This window comes from Ascaphus truei, unplaced genomic scaffold, assembly GCF_040206685.1.
Source record: "Ascaphus truei isolate aAscTru1 unplaced genomic scaffold, aAscTru1.hap1 HAP1_SCAFFOLD_605, whole genome shotgun sequence".
NCBI lineage: Eukaryota > Metazoa > Chordata > Amphibia > Anura > Ascaphidae > Ascaphus > Ascaphus truei.
The window spans coordinates 34,447-47,243 of NW_027456938.1; the positions used below are offsets into that span (position 1 = coordinate 34,447).

General features: G+C 49.1%; 8 non-coding genes and 1 pseudogene across 8 annotated transcripts; all 9 read left to right on the forward strand.

Annotated features, from left to right (window-relative positions):
• Positions 1–41: 41 nt before the first annotated feature.
• LOC142485567 (U2 spliceosomal RNA) lies at positions 42–232 on the forward strand. The gene has a single exon (XR_012798588.1). It is a non-coding gene; the product is annotated as a U2 spliceosomal RNA (small nuclear RNA).
• An 823-nt stretch (positions 233–1,055) lies between these two features.
• LOC142485568 (U2 spliceosomal RNA) lies at positions 1,056–1,246 on the forward strand. The gene has a single exon (XR_012798589.1). It is a non-coding gene; the product is annotated as a U2 spliceosomal RNA (small nuclear RNA).
• An 823-nt stretch (positions 1,247–2,069) lies between these two features.
• Positions 2,070–2,260, forward strand: LOC142485569 (U2 spliceosomal RNA). The gene has a single exon (XR_012798590.1). It is a non-coding gene; the product is annotated as a U2 spliceosomal RNA (small nuclear RNA).
• An 823-nt stretch (positions 2,261–3,083) lies between these two features.
• On the forward strand, positions 3,084–3,274 carry LOC142485570 (U2 spliceosomal RNA). Its single transcript, XR_012798591.1, has one exon. It is a non-coding gene; the product is annotated as a U2 spliceosomal RNA (small nuclear RNA).
• Positions 3,275–4,097: 823 nt separating this feature from the next.
• LOC142485572 (U2 spliceosomal RNA) lies at positions 4,098–4,288 on the forward strand. Its single transcript, XR_012798593.1, has one exon. It is a non-coding gene; the product is annotated as a U2 spliceosomal RNA (small nuclear RNA).
• Positions 4,289–7,207: 2,919 nt separating this feature from the next.
• LOC142485523 (U2 spliceosomal RNA) lies at positions 7,208–7,402 on the forward strand. The gene has a single exon (XR_012798558.1). It is a non-coding gene; the product is annotated as a U2 spliceosomal RNA (small nuclear RNA).
• An 823-nt stretch (positions 7,403–8,225) lies between these two features.
• LOC142485573 (U2 spliceosomal RNA) lies at positions 8,226–8,416 on the forward strand. The gene has a single exon (XR_012798594.1). It is a non-coding gene; the product is annotated as a U2 spliceosomal RNA (small nuclear RNA).
• An 823-nt stretch (positions 8,417–9,239) lies between these two features.
• Positions 9,240–9,430, forward strand: LOC142485574 (U2 spliceosomal RNA). Its single transcript, XR_012798595.1, has one exon. It is a non-coding gene; the product is annotated as a U2 spliceosomal RNA (small nuclear RNA).
• Positions 9,431–10,253: 823 nt separating this feature from the next.
• LOC142485543 (U2 spliceosomal RNA) lies at positions 10,254–10,358 on the forward strand (annotated as a pseudogene).
• Positions 10,359–12,797: the final 2,439 nt, after the last annotated feature.

Below are 12,797 nucleotides of genomic sequence, written 5' to 3' on the forward strand. Positions count from 1 at the left end.
TGGCCGTCGGGCGGCGCTCAGGCGGGGGCCCATTTCTGGTTATCGCTTCTCGGCCTTTTGGCTAAGATCAAGTGTAGTATCTGTTCTTATCAGTTTAATATCTGATACGTCCCCTATCTGGGGACCATATATTAAATGGATTTTTAGAACAGGGAGATGGAAGAAGAGCTTGCTCTGTCCACTCCACGCATTGACCTGGTATTGCAGTACCTCCAGGACCGGTGCACTTCCCTTTGGGGATATTTGGCTTGTATCAAAAAATAGAAACAAATGACTGTCTGACAGAAAAAAAACAAACATGCATTTTTGGCTCTTTCTTTTGCAAAGAAAGAAGAAGATGAAATGACGACAAAATAAAGCCTCCTTCTTTTTGCTGTGTCTTGTTTGCTCTTTTGCGTGGCTTCTTACTTTCTTTTCTTTTCAGCTCCTCCTCGCATGGAGCAGGAGTGCCGCCTGCTGCCTAGCCTAATTCAGTCCGAACGAGCAGATGCCTAAGAAACTCCTGTTGAAGCTGTATCCAAATAGCCTGCATAGCAAACACTGCAGCAGCAAGCAGCAAGCAGCAAGCAGCAAATGCCTTGACTTGCTGGCTTCTTGTCACAATGGCTGGCTGGCTGAAATGACCTGAACTGAAAAGCCCAGCCACTGGCTGCTTGCATGCTTGCTGCCTGAGTTTCATGGCAGCCCGGACGAGTCGGCTAGCAGAGAAAAAGTGGGCGGTTCCTATGCAAATAAGCAGACGAAGCCTGGTGCCGGAAAAAGAACTGGAAGCATGTGCCTTTTTGGCTGTTTGCTGGCCATGCGGGCCCCCCAGCAGTGTGTGCGGCTGCTTTTCTTTACTCCATAGAAAGTCTTTGGCTTTTGCATCCGTCGTCGTCGTCGCCGCCGCTGCTGCATAGACTCCCCGGGGCTGTGTCGGGAGGAGCGGAGGGACTGGAGGCAGGCCTGCTGGGGGAGGAGGCGAGCGGGCAGCCAGCGGCTCCCTCTGCCCTTCTCCCTAAAGCGTAGCGCCCCTGGCCGTCGGGCGGCGCTCAGGCGGGGGCCCATTTCTGGTTATCGCTTCTCGGCCTTTTGGCTAAGATCAAGTGTAGTATCTGTTCTTATCAGTTTAATATCTGATACGTCCCCTATCTGGGGACCATATATTAAATGGATTTTTAGAACAGGGAGATGGAAGAAGAGCTTGCTCTGTCCACTCCACGCATTGACCTGGTATTGCAGTACCTCCAGGACCGGTGCACTTCCCTTTGGGGATATTTGGCTTGTATCAAAAAATAGAAACAAATGACTGTCTGACAGAAAAAAAACAAACATGCATTTTTGGCTCTTTCTTTTGCAAAGAAAGAAGAAGATGAAATGACGACAAAATAAAGCCTCCTTCTTTTTGCTGTGTCTTGTTTGCTCTTTTGCGTGGCTTCTTACTTTCTTTTCTTTTCAGCTCCTCCTCGCATGGAGCAGGAGTGCCGCCTGCTGCCTAGCCTAATTCAGTCCGAACGAGCAGATGCCTAAGAAACTCCTGTTGAAGCTGTATCCAAATAGCCTGCATAGCAAACACTGCAGCAGCAAGCAGCAAGCAGCAAGCAGCAAATGCCTTGACTTGCTGGCTTCTTGTCACAATGGCTGGCTGGCTGAAATGACCTGAACTGAAAAGCCCAGCCACTGGCTGCTTGCATGCTTGCTGCCTGAGTTTCATGGCAGCCCGGACGAGTCGGCTAGCAGAGAAAAAGTGGGCGGTTCCTATGCAAATAAGCAGACGAAGCCTGGTGCCGGAAAAAGAACTGGAAGCATGTGCCTTTTTGGCTGTTTGCTGGCCATGCGGGCCCCCCAGCAGTGTGTGCGGCTGCTTTTCTTTACTCCATAGAAAGTCTTTGGCTTTTGCATCCGTCGTCGTCGTCGCCGCCGCTGCTGCATAGACTCCCCGGGGCTGTGTCGGGAGGAGCGGAGGGACTGGAGGCAGGCCTGCTGGGGGAGGAGGCGAGCGGGCAGCCAGCGGCTCCCTCTGCCCTTCTCCCTAAAGCGTAGCGCCCCTGGCCGTCGGGCGGCGCTCAGGCGGGGGCCCATTTCTGGTTATCGCTTCTCGGCCTTTTGGCTAAGATCAAGTGTAGTATCTGTTCTTATCAGTTTAATATCTGATACGTCCCCTATCTGGGGACCATATATTAAATGGATTTTTAGAACAGGGAGATGGAAGAAGAGCTTGCTCTGTCCACTCCACGCATTGACCTGGTATTGCAGTACCTCCAGGACCGGTGCACTTCCCTTTGGGGATATTTGGCTTGTATCAAAAAATAGAAACAAATGACTGTCTGACAGAAAAAAAACAAACATGCATTTTTGGCTCTTTCTTTTGCAAAGAAAGAAGAAGATGAAATGACGACAAAATAAAGCCTCCTTCTTTTTGCTGTGTCTTGTTTGCTCTTTTGCGTGGCTTCTTACTTTCTTTTCTTTTCAGCTCCTCCTCGCATGGAGCAGGAGTGCCGCCTGCTGCCTAGCCTAATTCAGTCCGAACGAGCAGATGCCTAAGAAACTCCTGTTGAAGCTGTATCCAAATAGCCTGCATAGCAAACACTGCAGCAGCAAGCAGCAAGCAGCAAGCAGCAAATGCCTTGACTTGCTGGCTTCTTGTCACAATGGCTGGCTGGCTGAAATGACCTGAACTGAAAAGCCCAGCCACTGGCTGCTTGCATGCTTGCTGCCTGAGTTTCATGGCAGCCCGGACGAGTCGGCTAGCAGAGAAAAAGTGGGCGGTTCCTATGCAAATAAGCAGACGAAGCCTGGTGCCGGAAAAAGAACTGGAAGCATGTGCCTTTTTGGCTGTTTGCTGGCCATGCGGGCCCCCCAGCAGTGTGTGCGGCTGCTTTTCTTTACTCCATAGAAAGTCTTTGGCTTTTGCATCCGTCGTCGTCGTCGCCGCCGCTGCTGCATAGACTCCCCGGGGCTGTGTCGGGAGGAGCGGAGGGACTGGAGGCAGGCCTGCTGGGGGAGGAGGCGAGCGGGCAGCCAGCGGCTCCCTCTGCCCTTCTCCCTAAAGCGTAGCGCCCCTGGCCGTCGGGCGGCGCTCAGGCGGGGGCCCATTTCTGGTTATCGCTTCTCGGCCTTTTGGCTAAGATCAAGTGTAGTATCTGTTCTTATCAGTTTAATATCTGATACGTCCCCTATCTGGGGACCATATATTAAATGGATTTTTAGAACAGGGAGATGGAAGAAGAGCTTGCTCTGTCCACTCCACGCATTGACCTGGTATTGCAGTACCTCCAGGACCGGTGCACTTCCCTTTGGGGATATTTGGCTTGTATCAAAAAATAGAAACAAATGACTGTCTGACAGAAAAAAAACAAACATGCATTTTTGGCTCTTTCTTTTGCAAAGAAAGAAGAAGATGAAATGACGACAAAATAAAGCCTCCTTCTTTTTGCTGTGTCTTGTTTGCTCTTTTGCGTGGCTTCTTACTTTCTTTTCTTTTCAGCTCCTCCTCGCATGGAGCAGGAGTGCCGCCTGCTGCCTAGCCTAATTCAGTCCGAACGAGCAGATGCCTAAGAAACTCCTGTTGAAGCTGTATCCAAATAGCCTGCATAGCAAACACTGCAGCAGCAAGCAGCAAGCAGCAAGCAGCAAATGCCTTGACTTGCTGGCTTCTTGTCACAATGGCTGGCTGGCTGAAATGACCTGAACTGAAAAGCCCAGCCACTGGCTGCTTGCATGCTTGCTGCCTGAGTTTCATGGCAGCCCGGACGAGTCGGCTAGCAGAGAAAAAGTGGGCGGTTCCTATGCAAATAAGCAGACGAAGCCTGGTGCCGGAAAAAGAACTGGAAGCATGTGCCTTTTTGGCTGTTTGCTGGCCATGCGGGCCCCCCAGCAGTGTGTGCGGCTGCTTTTCTTTACTCCATAGAAAGTCTTTGGCTTTTGCATCCGTCGTCGTCGTCGCCGCCGCTGCTGCATAGACTCCCCGGGGCTGTGTCGGGAGGAGCGGAGGGACTGGAGGCAGGCCTGCTGGGGGAGGAGGCGAGCGGGCAGCCAGCGGCTCCCTCTGCCCTTCTCCCTAAAGCGTAGCGCCCCTGGCCGTCGGGCGGCGCTCAGGCGGGGGCCCATTTCTGGTTATCGCTTCTCGGCCTTTTGGCTAAGATCAAGTGTAGTATCTGTTCTTATCAGTTTAATATCTGATACGTCCCCTATCTGGGGACCATATATTAAATGGATTTTTAGAACAGGGAGATGGAAGAAGAGCTTGCTCTGTCCACTCCACGCATTGACCTGGTATTGCAGTACCTCCAGGACCGGTGCACTTCCCTTTGGGGATATTTGGCTTGTATCAAAAAATAGAAACAAATGACTGTCTGACAGAAAAAAAACAAACATGCATTTTTGGCTCTTTCTTTTGCAAAGAAAGAAGAAGATGAAATGACGACAAAATAAAGCCTCCTTCTTTTTGCTGTGTCTTGTTTGCTCTTTTGCGTGGCTTCTTACTTTCTTTTCTTTTCAGCTCCTCCTCGCATGGAGCAGGAGTGCCGCCTGCTGCCTAGCCTAATTCAGTCCGAACGAGCAGATGCCTAAGAAACTCCTGTTGAAGCTGTATCCAAATAGCCTGCATAGCAAACACTGCAGCAGCAAGCAGCAAGCAGCAAGCAGCAAATGCCTTGACTTGCTGGCTTCTTGTCACAATGGCTGGCTGGCTGAAATGACCTGAACTGAAAAGCCCAGCCACTGGCTGCTTGCATGCTTGCTGCCTGAGTTTCATGGCAGCCCGGACGAGTCGGCTAGCAGAGAAAAAGTGGGCGGTTCCTATGCAAATAAGCAGACGAAGCCTGGTGCCGGAAAAAGAACTGGAAGCATGTGCCTTTTTGGCTGTTTGCTGGCCATGCGGGCCCCCCAGCAGTGTGTGCGGCTGCTTTTCTTTACTCCATAGAAAGTCTTTGGCTTTTGCATCCGTCGTCGTCGTCGCCGCCGCTGCTGCATAGACTCCCCGGGGCTGTGTCGGGAGGAGCGGAGGGACTGGAGGCAGGCCTGCTGGGGGAGGAGGCGAGCGGGCAGCCAGCGGCTCCCTCTGCCCTTCTCCCTAAAGCGTAGCGCCCCTGGCCGTCGGGCGGCGCTCAGGCGGGGGCCCATTTCTGGTTATCGCTTCTCGGCCTTTTGGCTCAGATCAAGTGTCTGGGCTGAGAGGTTGCGCTGAGTCTGTGACTCCTTGGCCTTGGGTCATCGCTTCCTGGGGAGCTTAAGACCCATGCTGCTATGAGGGAGTCACGCTAACTCGAGCACGGGAGGCGATCAGGAGAGAGAGAAGGAGAGGGGCCGGCGCCTTGGCCTTGAGGGATCGTTCCCCAGGAACTAAACCCTCATGCTGCTTTAGGGGCGCCGCACCTGATCCTGGACGGCCGGATTGGACAGAGGCGGACAAGCAAGCAAGAGAGTGATGGGCCGGTGCCTTTGCCTGGTGGGATCGCCGTGACCGGCTAAACCCACTTGCTGCTATTAGGGCGCCGCACCAGATCTTGAGTTGGTGTTGGAGAGACGAGGACGAGGATAAAGATGGCGGACTACGCAAACGAGAGGAACTGCATTCGGTTTCAGCTGGATGAGTGCAGACGAAGCAGTGGAGGTGTGGAATACATCGTGGAGGAAATCCTTTTTGAGGTGTTGGAAGTGGATCCTGAACGAATCTTTTGCCTGCAGGAGTTTTTGAAGATGGGAATCTTTGACTTGACGCTGAAAGACGAGCGGGAATGCCAAGTGGTATACGACCGATGTGTTGTGGCAGCAGGTACCCCAAGGATGAGAGGAATCAAAGTGATACCGAGATTTCTACAGCAGGAGAAGGCGGTGATTGTACAGATGTTCAATGTTTATGTCATGAAAGAGGACATTGAGAACTTTTTGGCCCGCTTTTGTGAAACAGTTAGAGGCGGAGCAGAAATGAAGAACAAGTATGGACTGTTTAATGGGAGAAGGAAGTTCTGGGTCCGCTTCAGATTGGACCCAGACGGTGACAGAGGAATGCTGCACCCTCCTGCAAATTTCTGCATTGGCAGGAATAGGGGGGTTTTGAACTTTCCAGGACAGTCTTTTGATGTTCGTTGTTGGAACTGTGGGAAAAAAGGACATATGGCAGCCAAGTGCTGTGAGAGTAAAAGATGTGACTTTTGTGCAGAGCCGGGACATTTGGCACGCAAGTGCCCCGAGAAAGGGAATGCAAAGACACAAAAATCGTGTGGAAACTTTGATGGTGCGAGAAGGGAATACGATGTTGGTGTACAGGGAAGGGTTGATATGGGAAAAGATGAGGAGAATATAGGGTATGTTAATGAGGATGGAAGGGGAAAAAAGGGGGAAAGTGAGGGGGACAGTATGAGCGAGGAGGAGGACAGTTTGCAATACCAAGAAGAAAGTGGGACGGAGGAAGTAAAGGAGGAGGTATGTTTTGGTACTAGTGAGAAAGGAAAAGAGGAGGACAGTGGAAGAAAAGTTAGTGTCGGAGAAGGAGATAAGGATGAAGGAAAAGGGGACAGTATGGGAGAGGAGGAAGTAATGGAAGGTAGTGAGGAGTATTGGGAAAGGGTAATGAAACTTGCAGGAAAGATTGAGCGAGATCATTTAAAATGGAAAAGAGAGGAAGAAAAAAGGAGAAGAAAAGAGGAGGGAAAATAAGAGAGAGAAGATGATGATTGGGTAATTAAATATACAAGAAAAGTTGGTTTTGGAAGAGAGGAGGATGAAAGAAGAGGAGAGTAAGAAGGGAAAAAAAATAGAAATGTAAATGATTGGTAGTGAAATGAAAGGAATATATGATAACTGATGGAATAAGGATGTTTTCACTGAAATGATTAGGGGGGTATGTGTTGAAAAGATGTGGGTATGGAATATATGGGTATTATGAATTAGGTGGGTATATATAAATGTATTGGAAAGTTTAGTAGGGAAAATAGGATGTTAAGGAATTATTATATATGTCTGAAGTGTGAAATATGAGTGCTTTATTAATGCATAGTATAGAAAGTTTATTGTTTGATAAATTGGAATTTTGTGAAATTTAGTTTTTTGAGTGTTTATATCGTAAATTAAATGTACACTAAATTCGAAAGGTCTGAAGTAGAAAGAGATATATGTGAAATTATGGAATGTAGGTTTGTTTCTGTATGAGTATTATTGTGTATATATGCTAATGTAATGTATACTGTTTTTTGTTATTTTTCGAAAAGTGAAAAAATTGTAAACTTTATCTTTATGTTTGAATAAAAACTTTGAAAAACAAAAAAAATCTGTTCTTATCAGTTTAATATCTGATACGTCCCCTATCTGGGGACCATATATTAAATGGATTTTTAGAACAGGGAGATGGAAGAAGAGCTTGCTCTGTCCACTCCACGCATTGACCTGGTATTGCAGTACCTCCAGGACCGGTGCACTTCCCTTTGGGGATATTTGGCTTGTATCAAAAAATAGAAACAAATGACTGTCTGACAGAAAAAAAACAAACATGCATTTTTGGCTCTTTCTTTTGCAAAGAAAGAAGAAGATGAAATGACGACAAAATAAAGCCTCCTTCTTTTTGCTGTGTCTTGTTTGCTCTTTTGCGTGGCTTCTTACTTTCTTTTCTTTTCAGCTCCTCCTCGCATGGAGCAGGAGTGCCGCCTGCTGCCTAGCCTAATTCAGTCCGAACGAGCAGATGCCTAAGAAACTCCTGTTGAAGCTGTATCCAAATAGCCTGCATAGCAAACACTGCAGCAGCAAGCAGCAAGCAGCAAGCAGCAAATGCCTTGACTTGCTGGCTTCTTGTCACAATGGCTGGCTGGCTGAAATGACCTGAACTGAAAAGCCCAGCCACTGGCTGCTTGCATGCTTGCTGCCTGAGTTTCATGGCAGCCCGGACGAGTCGGCTAGCAGAGAAAAAGTGGGCGGTTCCTATGCAAATAAGCAGACGAAGCCTGGTGCCGGAAAAAGAACTGGAAGCATGTGCCTTTTTGGCTGTTTGCTGGCCATGCGGGCCCCCCAGCAGTGTGTGCGGCTGCTTTTCTTTACTCCATAGAAAGTCTTTGGCTTTTGCATCCGTCGTCGTCGTCGCCGCCGCTGCTGCATAGACTCCCCGGGGCTGTGTCGGGAGGAGCGGAGGGACTGGAGGCAGGCCTGCTGGGGGAGGAGGCGAGCGGGCAGCCAGCGGCTCCCTCTGCCCTTCTCCCTAAAGCGTAGCGCCCCTGGCCGTCGGGCGGCGCTCAGGCGGGGGCCCATTTCTGGTTATCGCTTCTCGGCCTTTTGGCTAAGATCAAGTGTAGTATCTGTTCTTATCAGTTTAATATCTGATACGTCCCCTATCTGGGGACCATATATTAAATGGATTTTTAGAACAGGGAGATGGAAGAAGAGCTTGCTCTGTCCACTCCACGCATTGACCTGGTATTGCAGTACCTCCAGGACCGGTGCACTTCCCTTTGGGGATATTTGGCTTGTATCAAAAAATAGAAACAAATGACTGTCTGACAGAAAAAAAACAAACATGCATTTTTGGCTCTTTCTTTTGCAAAGAAAGAAGAAGATGAAATGACGACAAAATAAAGCCTCCTTCTTTTTGCTGTGTCTTGTTTGCTCTTTTGCGTGGCTTCTTACTTTCTTTTCTTTTCAGCTCCTCCTCGCATGGAGCAGGAGTGCCGCCTGCTGCCTAGCCTAATTCAGTCCGAACGAGCAGATGCCTAAGAAACTCCTGTTGAAGCTGTATCCAAATAGCCTGCATAGCAAACACTGCAGCAGCAAGCAGCAAGCAGCAAGCAGCAAATGCCTTGACTTGCTGGCTTCTTGTCACAATGGCTGGCTGGCTGAAATGACCTGAACTGAAAAGCCCAGCCACTGGCTGCTTGCATGCTTGCTGCCTGAGTTTCATGGCAGCCCGGACGAGTCGGCTAGCAGAGAAAAAGTGGGCGGTTCCTATGCAAATAAGCAGACGAAGCCTGGTGCCGGAAAAAGAACTGGAAGCATGTGCCTTTTTGGCTGTTTGCTGGCCATGCGGGCCCCCCAGCAGTGTGTGCGGCTGCTTTTCTTTACTCCATAGAAAGTCTTTGGCTTTTGCATCCGTCGTCGTCGTCGCCGCCGCTGCTGCATAGACTCCCCGGGGCTGTGTCGGGAGGAGCGGAGGGACTGGAGGCAGGCCTGCTGGGGGAGGAGGCGAGCGGGCAGCCAGCGGCTCCCTCTGCCCTTCTCCCTAAAGCGTAGCGCCCCTGGCCGTCGGGCGGCGCTCAGGCGGGGGCCCATTTCTGGTTATCGCTTCTCGGCCTTTTGGCTAAGATCAAGTGTAGTATCTGTTCTTATCAGTTTAATATCTGATACGTCCCCTATCTGGGGACCATATATTAAATGGATTTTTAGAACAGGGAGATGGAAGAAGAGCTTGCTCTGTCCACTCCACGCATTGACCTGGTATTGCAGTACCTCCAGGACCGGTGCACTTCCCTTTGGGGATATTTGGCTTGTATCAAAAAATAGAAACAAATGACTGTCTGACAGAAAAAAAACAAACATGCATTTTTGGCTCTTTCTTTTGCAAAGAAAGAAGAAGATGAAATGACGACAAAATAAAGCCTCCTTCTTTTTGCTGTGTCTTGTTTGCTCTTTTGCGTGGCTTCTTACTTTCTTTTCTTTTCAGCTCCTCCTCGCATGGAGCAGGAGTGCCGCCTGCTGCCTAGCCTAATTCAGTCCGAACGAGCAGATGCCTAAGAAACTCCTGTTGAAGCTGTATCCAAATAGCCTGCATAGCAAACACTGCAGCAGCAAGCAGCAAGCAGCAAGCAGCAAATGCCTTGACTTGCTGGCTTCTTGTCACAATGGCTGGCTGGCTGAAATGACCTGAACTGAAAAGCCCAGCCACTGGCTGCTTGCATGCTTGCTGCCTGAGTTTCATGGCAGCCCGGACGAGTCGGCTAGCAGAGAAAAAGTGGGCGGTTCCTATGCAAATAAGCAGACGAAGCCTGGTGCCGGAAAAAGAACTGGAAGCATGTGCCTTTTTGGCTGTTTGCTGGCCATGCGGGCCCCCCAGCAGTGTGTGCGGCTGCTTTTCTTTACTCCATAGAAAGTCTTTGGCTTTTGCATCCGTCGTCGTCGTCGCCGCCGCTGCTGCATAGACTCCCCGGGGCTGTGTCGGGAGGAGCGGAGGGACTGGAGGCAGGCCTGCTGGGGGAGGAGGCGAGCGGGCAGCCAGCGGCTCCCTCTGCCCTTCTCCCTAAAGCGTAGCGCCCCTGGCCGTCGGGCGGCGCTCAGGCGGGGGCCCATTTCTGGTTATCGCTTCTCGGCCTTTTGGCTAAGATCAAGTGTAGTATCTGTTCTTATCAGTTATCGCTTCTCGGCCTTTTGGCTAAGATCAGTGTATCTGGAGCAGACACTACAGGAGCGAGGGCCGTGGCCACGGCTGGAAATATGAAAACCCTGAGGAAAGAATAAAGCTGGGACCAGCTTCCAGGGTGAGACGCACGCCCCAAAGGAGCAGCAAGATGGCGTTTTCAGCGCCAAACCTGAAATCTACTATCAGGTTCCAGGTAGAACTTGAATCTCGTGGAAGAGTGGATGTGAAACATATCGTGATGAAGGTATTGAGAGATATCTTTGCAATTGGAACAGCTCAGATATTCTGCCTACAGGATTTTAACAGGCAAGGTTTTTTTGATGTGACATTCATGGATGATGGTGTGTGCCTGAATGTGTATGAACAAGCAAAGAAAATGGCGGGACATGAAAACATGAAGGGGATTAGATTAATCCCATGCTTCACTTTTGGTGAAAGACCCATCACAGTGCATATGTACAACCCTTTTGTACTACCGGAGGAGGTGCATATCTTTCTAAGACGATATTGTGATGAAATAAAAGGCGGACACACTTTGAAAAACCAGTATGGGATTTTTAATGGAAAGCTGAGGTTTTGGTGTAAACTCAGAAAAGACTCCAGCGGATTGGGGGGAGTGATGCACCCCCCGGGAAACTTCAGCATTGGGGGCAATAGGGGCTTTTTGACGTACCCTGGACAGCCTTCCTATTGCAGGAATTGCTTTAGCTATGGACACACAAAGGAGCACTGTGAGAAGTCAAAAGTGGTGTGCCGTAACTGTGGCAAAGAAGGACACTATGCGGTTCATTGTGATGCACCCCGAGCCTGTGACCTGTGTGGGAGTAAAGATCACATGTCTAGACAGTGCCCGCAGCGATCCTATGCCCAGGCAGCAGGGGCAAGGACAGATGACCTCCGCGAACGGATGCGTGAGGAAGCGGCAGCAGAACGGGCGGAGGATGAGGAAGATGGAGCTGAAGCTCACGTGGAAGCAGAGGAGTCGGAGGAGGAGGAGTTACAGACTGATGACATCATTGCGCAGACAGAAGTGACAGACAGAGTGTCGGAGACCCCGCAGCAACAGGTATGCGAAGCAGAGGAGAGGGAGGATGATGCACAGAAGGAGCGGCATGAGGAGGAGGAAGAGGGAACAGCGGAGGATATGGAGAAGGCGTCAAGGGATAGTACACCGGTGATGACATCAGCAGAAGATGAGCTGAGAAAAGGGGAAGCCTTAGTAGCTTCTCTGAGTGAAGTGTTAGAGGAGGGGGAGGGCCCTGGATTTTTGACAGGAAGCAGACTTGTGGATGAAATTGCAGGATTGAGTGGTGAGAGGCCACAAAAGAGAAAGATGGAGGAAGACAGAGGAGCAGCAACAAAAGTGCGTTACCAGGGGAGAAAGGAGGAGGACAATGGTAATGTATCTTCACTAAGTAGTATGGAGGGGGGATTACTTACTGATGAACAGGTTTCACCAGGGGGGGAGGGAAGATCTTTCCTAGACTCTGATGTACTGGACTCATGGGATGCAATGCAGAAAGGAGGGGGTTTTCTGCAAAGCACCAAGAGACTGGAGGGTTTGGATCCAGGGGGGGAGGAAAACACTGGTGAAATGGAGTTTTCTGTGACTTGAGCGCCATCTATTGGTTATGGGTTGTAATGTCACTTTACTATGCTAATATGTTAATATGGCTCTGAAATTAGTCTCACTAAATGTGAGAATGCTTACATCTCTGCCAAGAAGAACTATGATTTTACAATTTATGGCTAACCAGAACACAGATATAGTATGTTTACAAGAATGTGGGATTAGTAATGTACCTAGTAAATCCGAATGGCCGTGGGGGGAATCATGTTGGTCAGGTAGTAAGGATAATAGGAATAGTGGGGTGGGAGTGTTGTTTAGAGGGAACAGTTTTAAAGTTAATAAGGTTATAGTCATAGAGCCAGGGAGGTTAATGGAAGTGAAATTTGAATGGGGGGGTGTTAAGTTCAGATTATTTAATATGTATGCCTCTCCTATTAAACAGCAAAGAGAGGAATTGTTTCAAAAGTTACAAATGTTTTTGCCAGGGAGGGAGCAGACTATTGTGGTTGGGGATTTCAATTGCATAATGTCTGAACAGGATAGAGAGGGGGGGGCTGAGGATTTAAGGCCTGATGGGACAAGTACTCTATTGAAAACTGTAATAAAGGATTTTAAGTTGTGTGATGGTTTCAAAATATGGGGGAAGAGCCCTAAAGGATTTACATGGTTTTCAGACAAAGGGAATGTAAAATCAAGAATAGATCTGGTGTTGTTATCAAAAGGAATGAAAGTGAGTGACTGGCAAGAGGAAAGAGTTTTATTCTCTGATCATGCGTGTGTGCGGTGTGAATTGAAAATGGATGAGTTACAAGAATATGGAAGAGGGTATTGGAAGTTAAATGTGTGTTTGCTGAATGATAAAAAAATTAAGCAACAGTATGAATCAATGTATGTAAGGTTGAAAGGTAGACA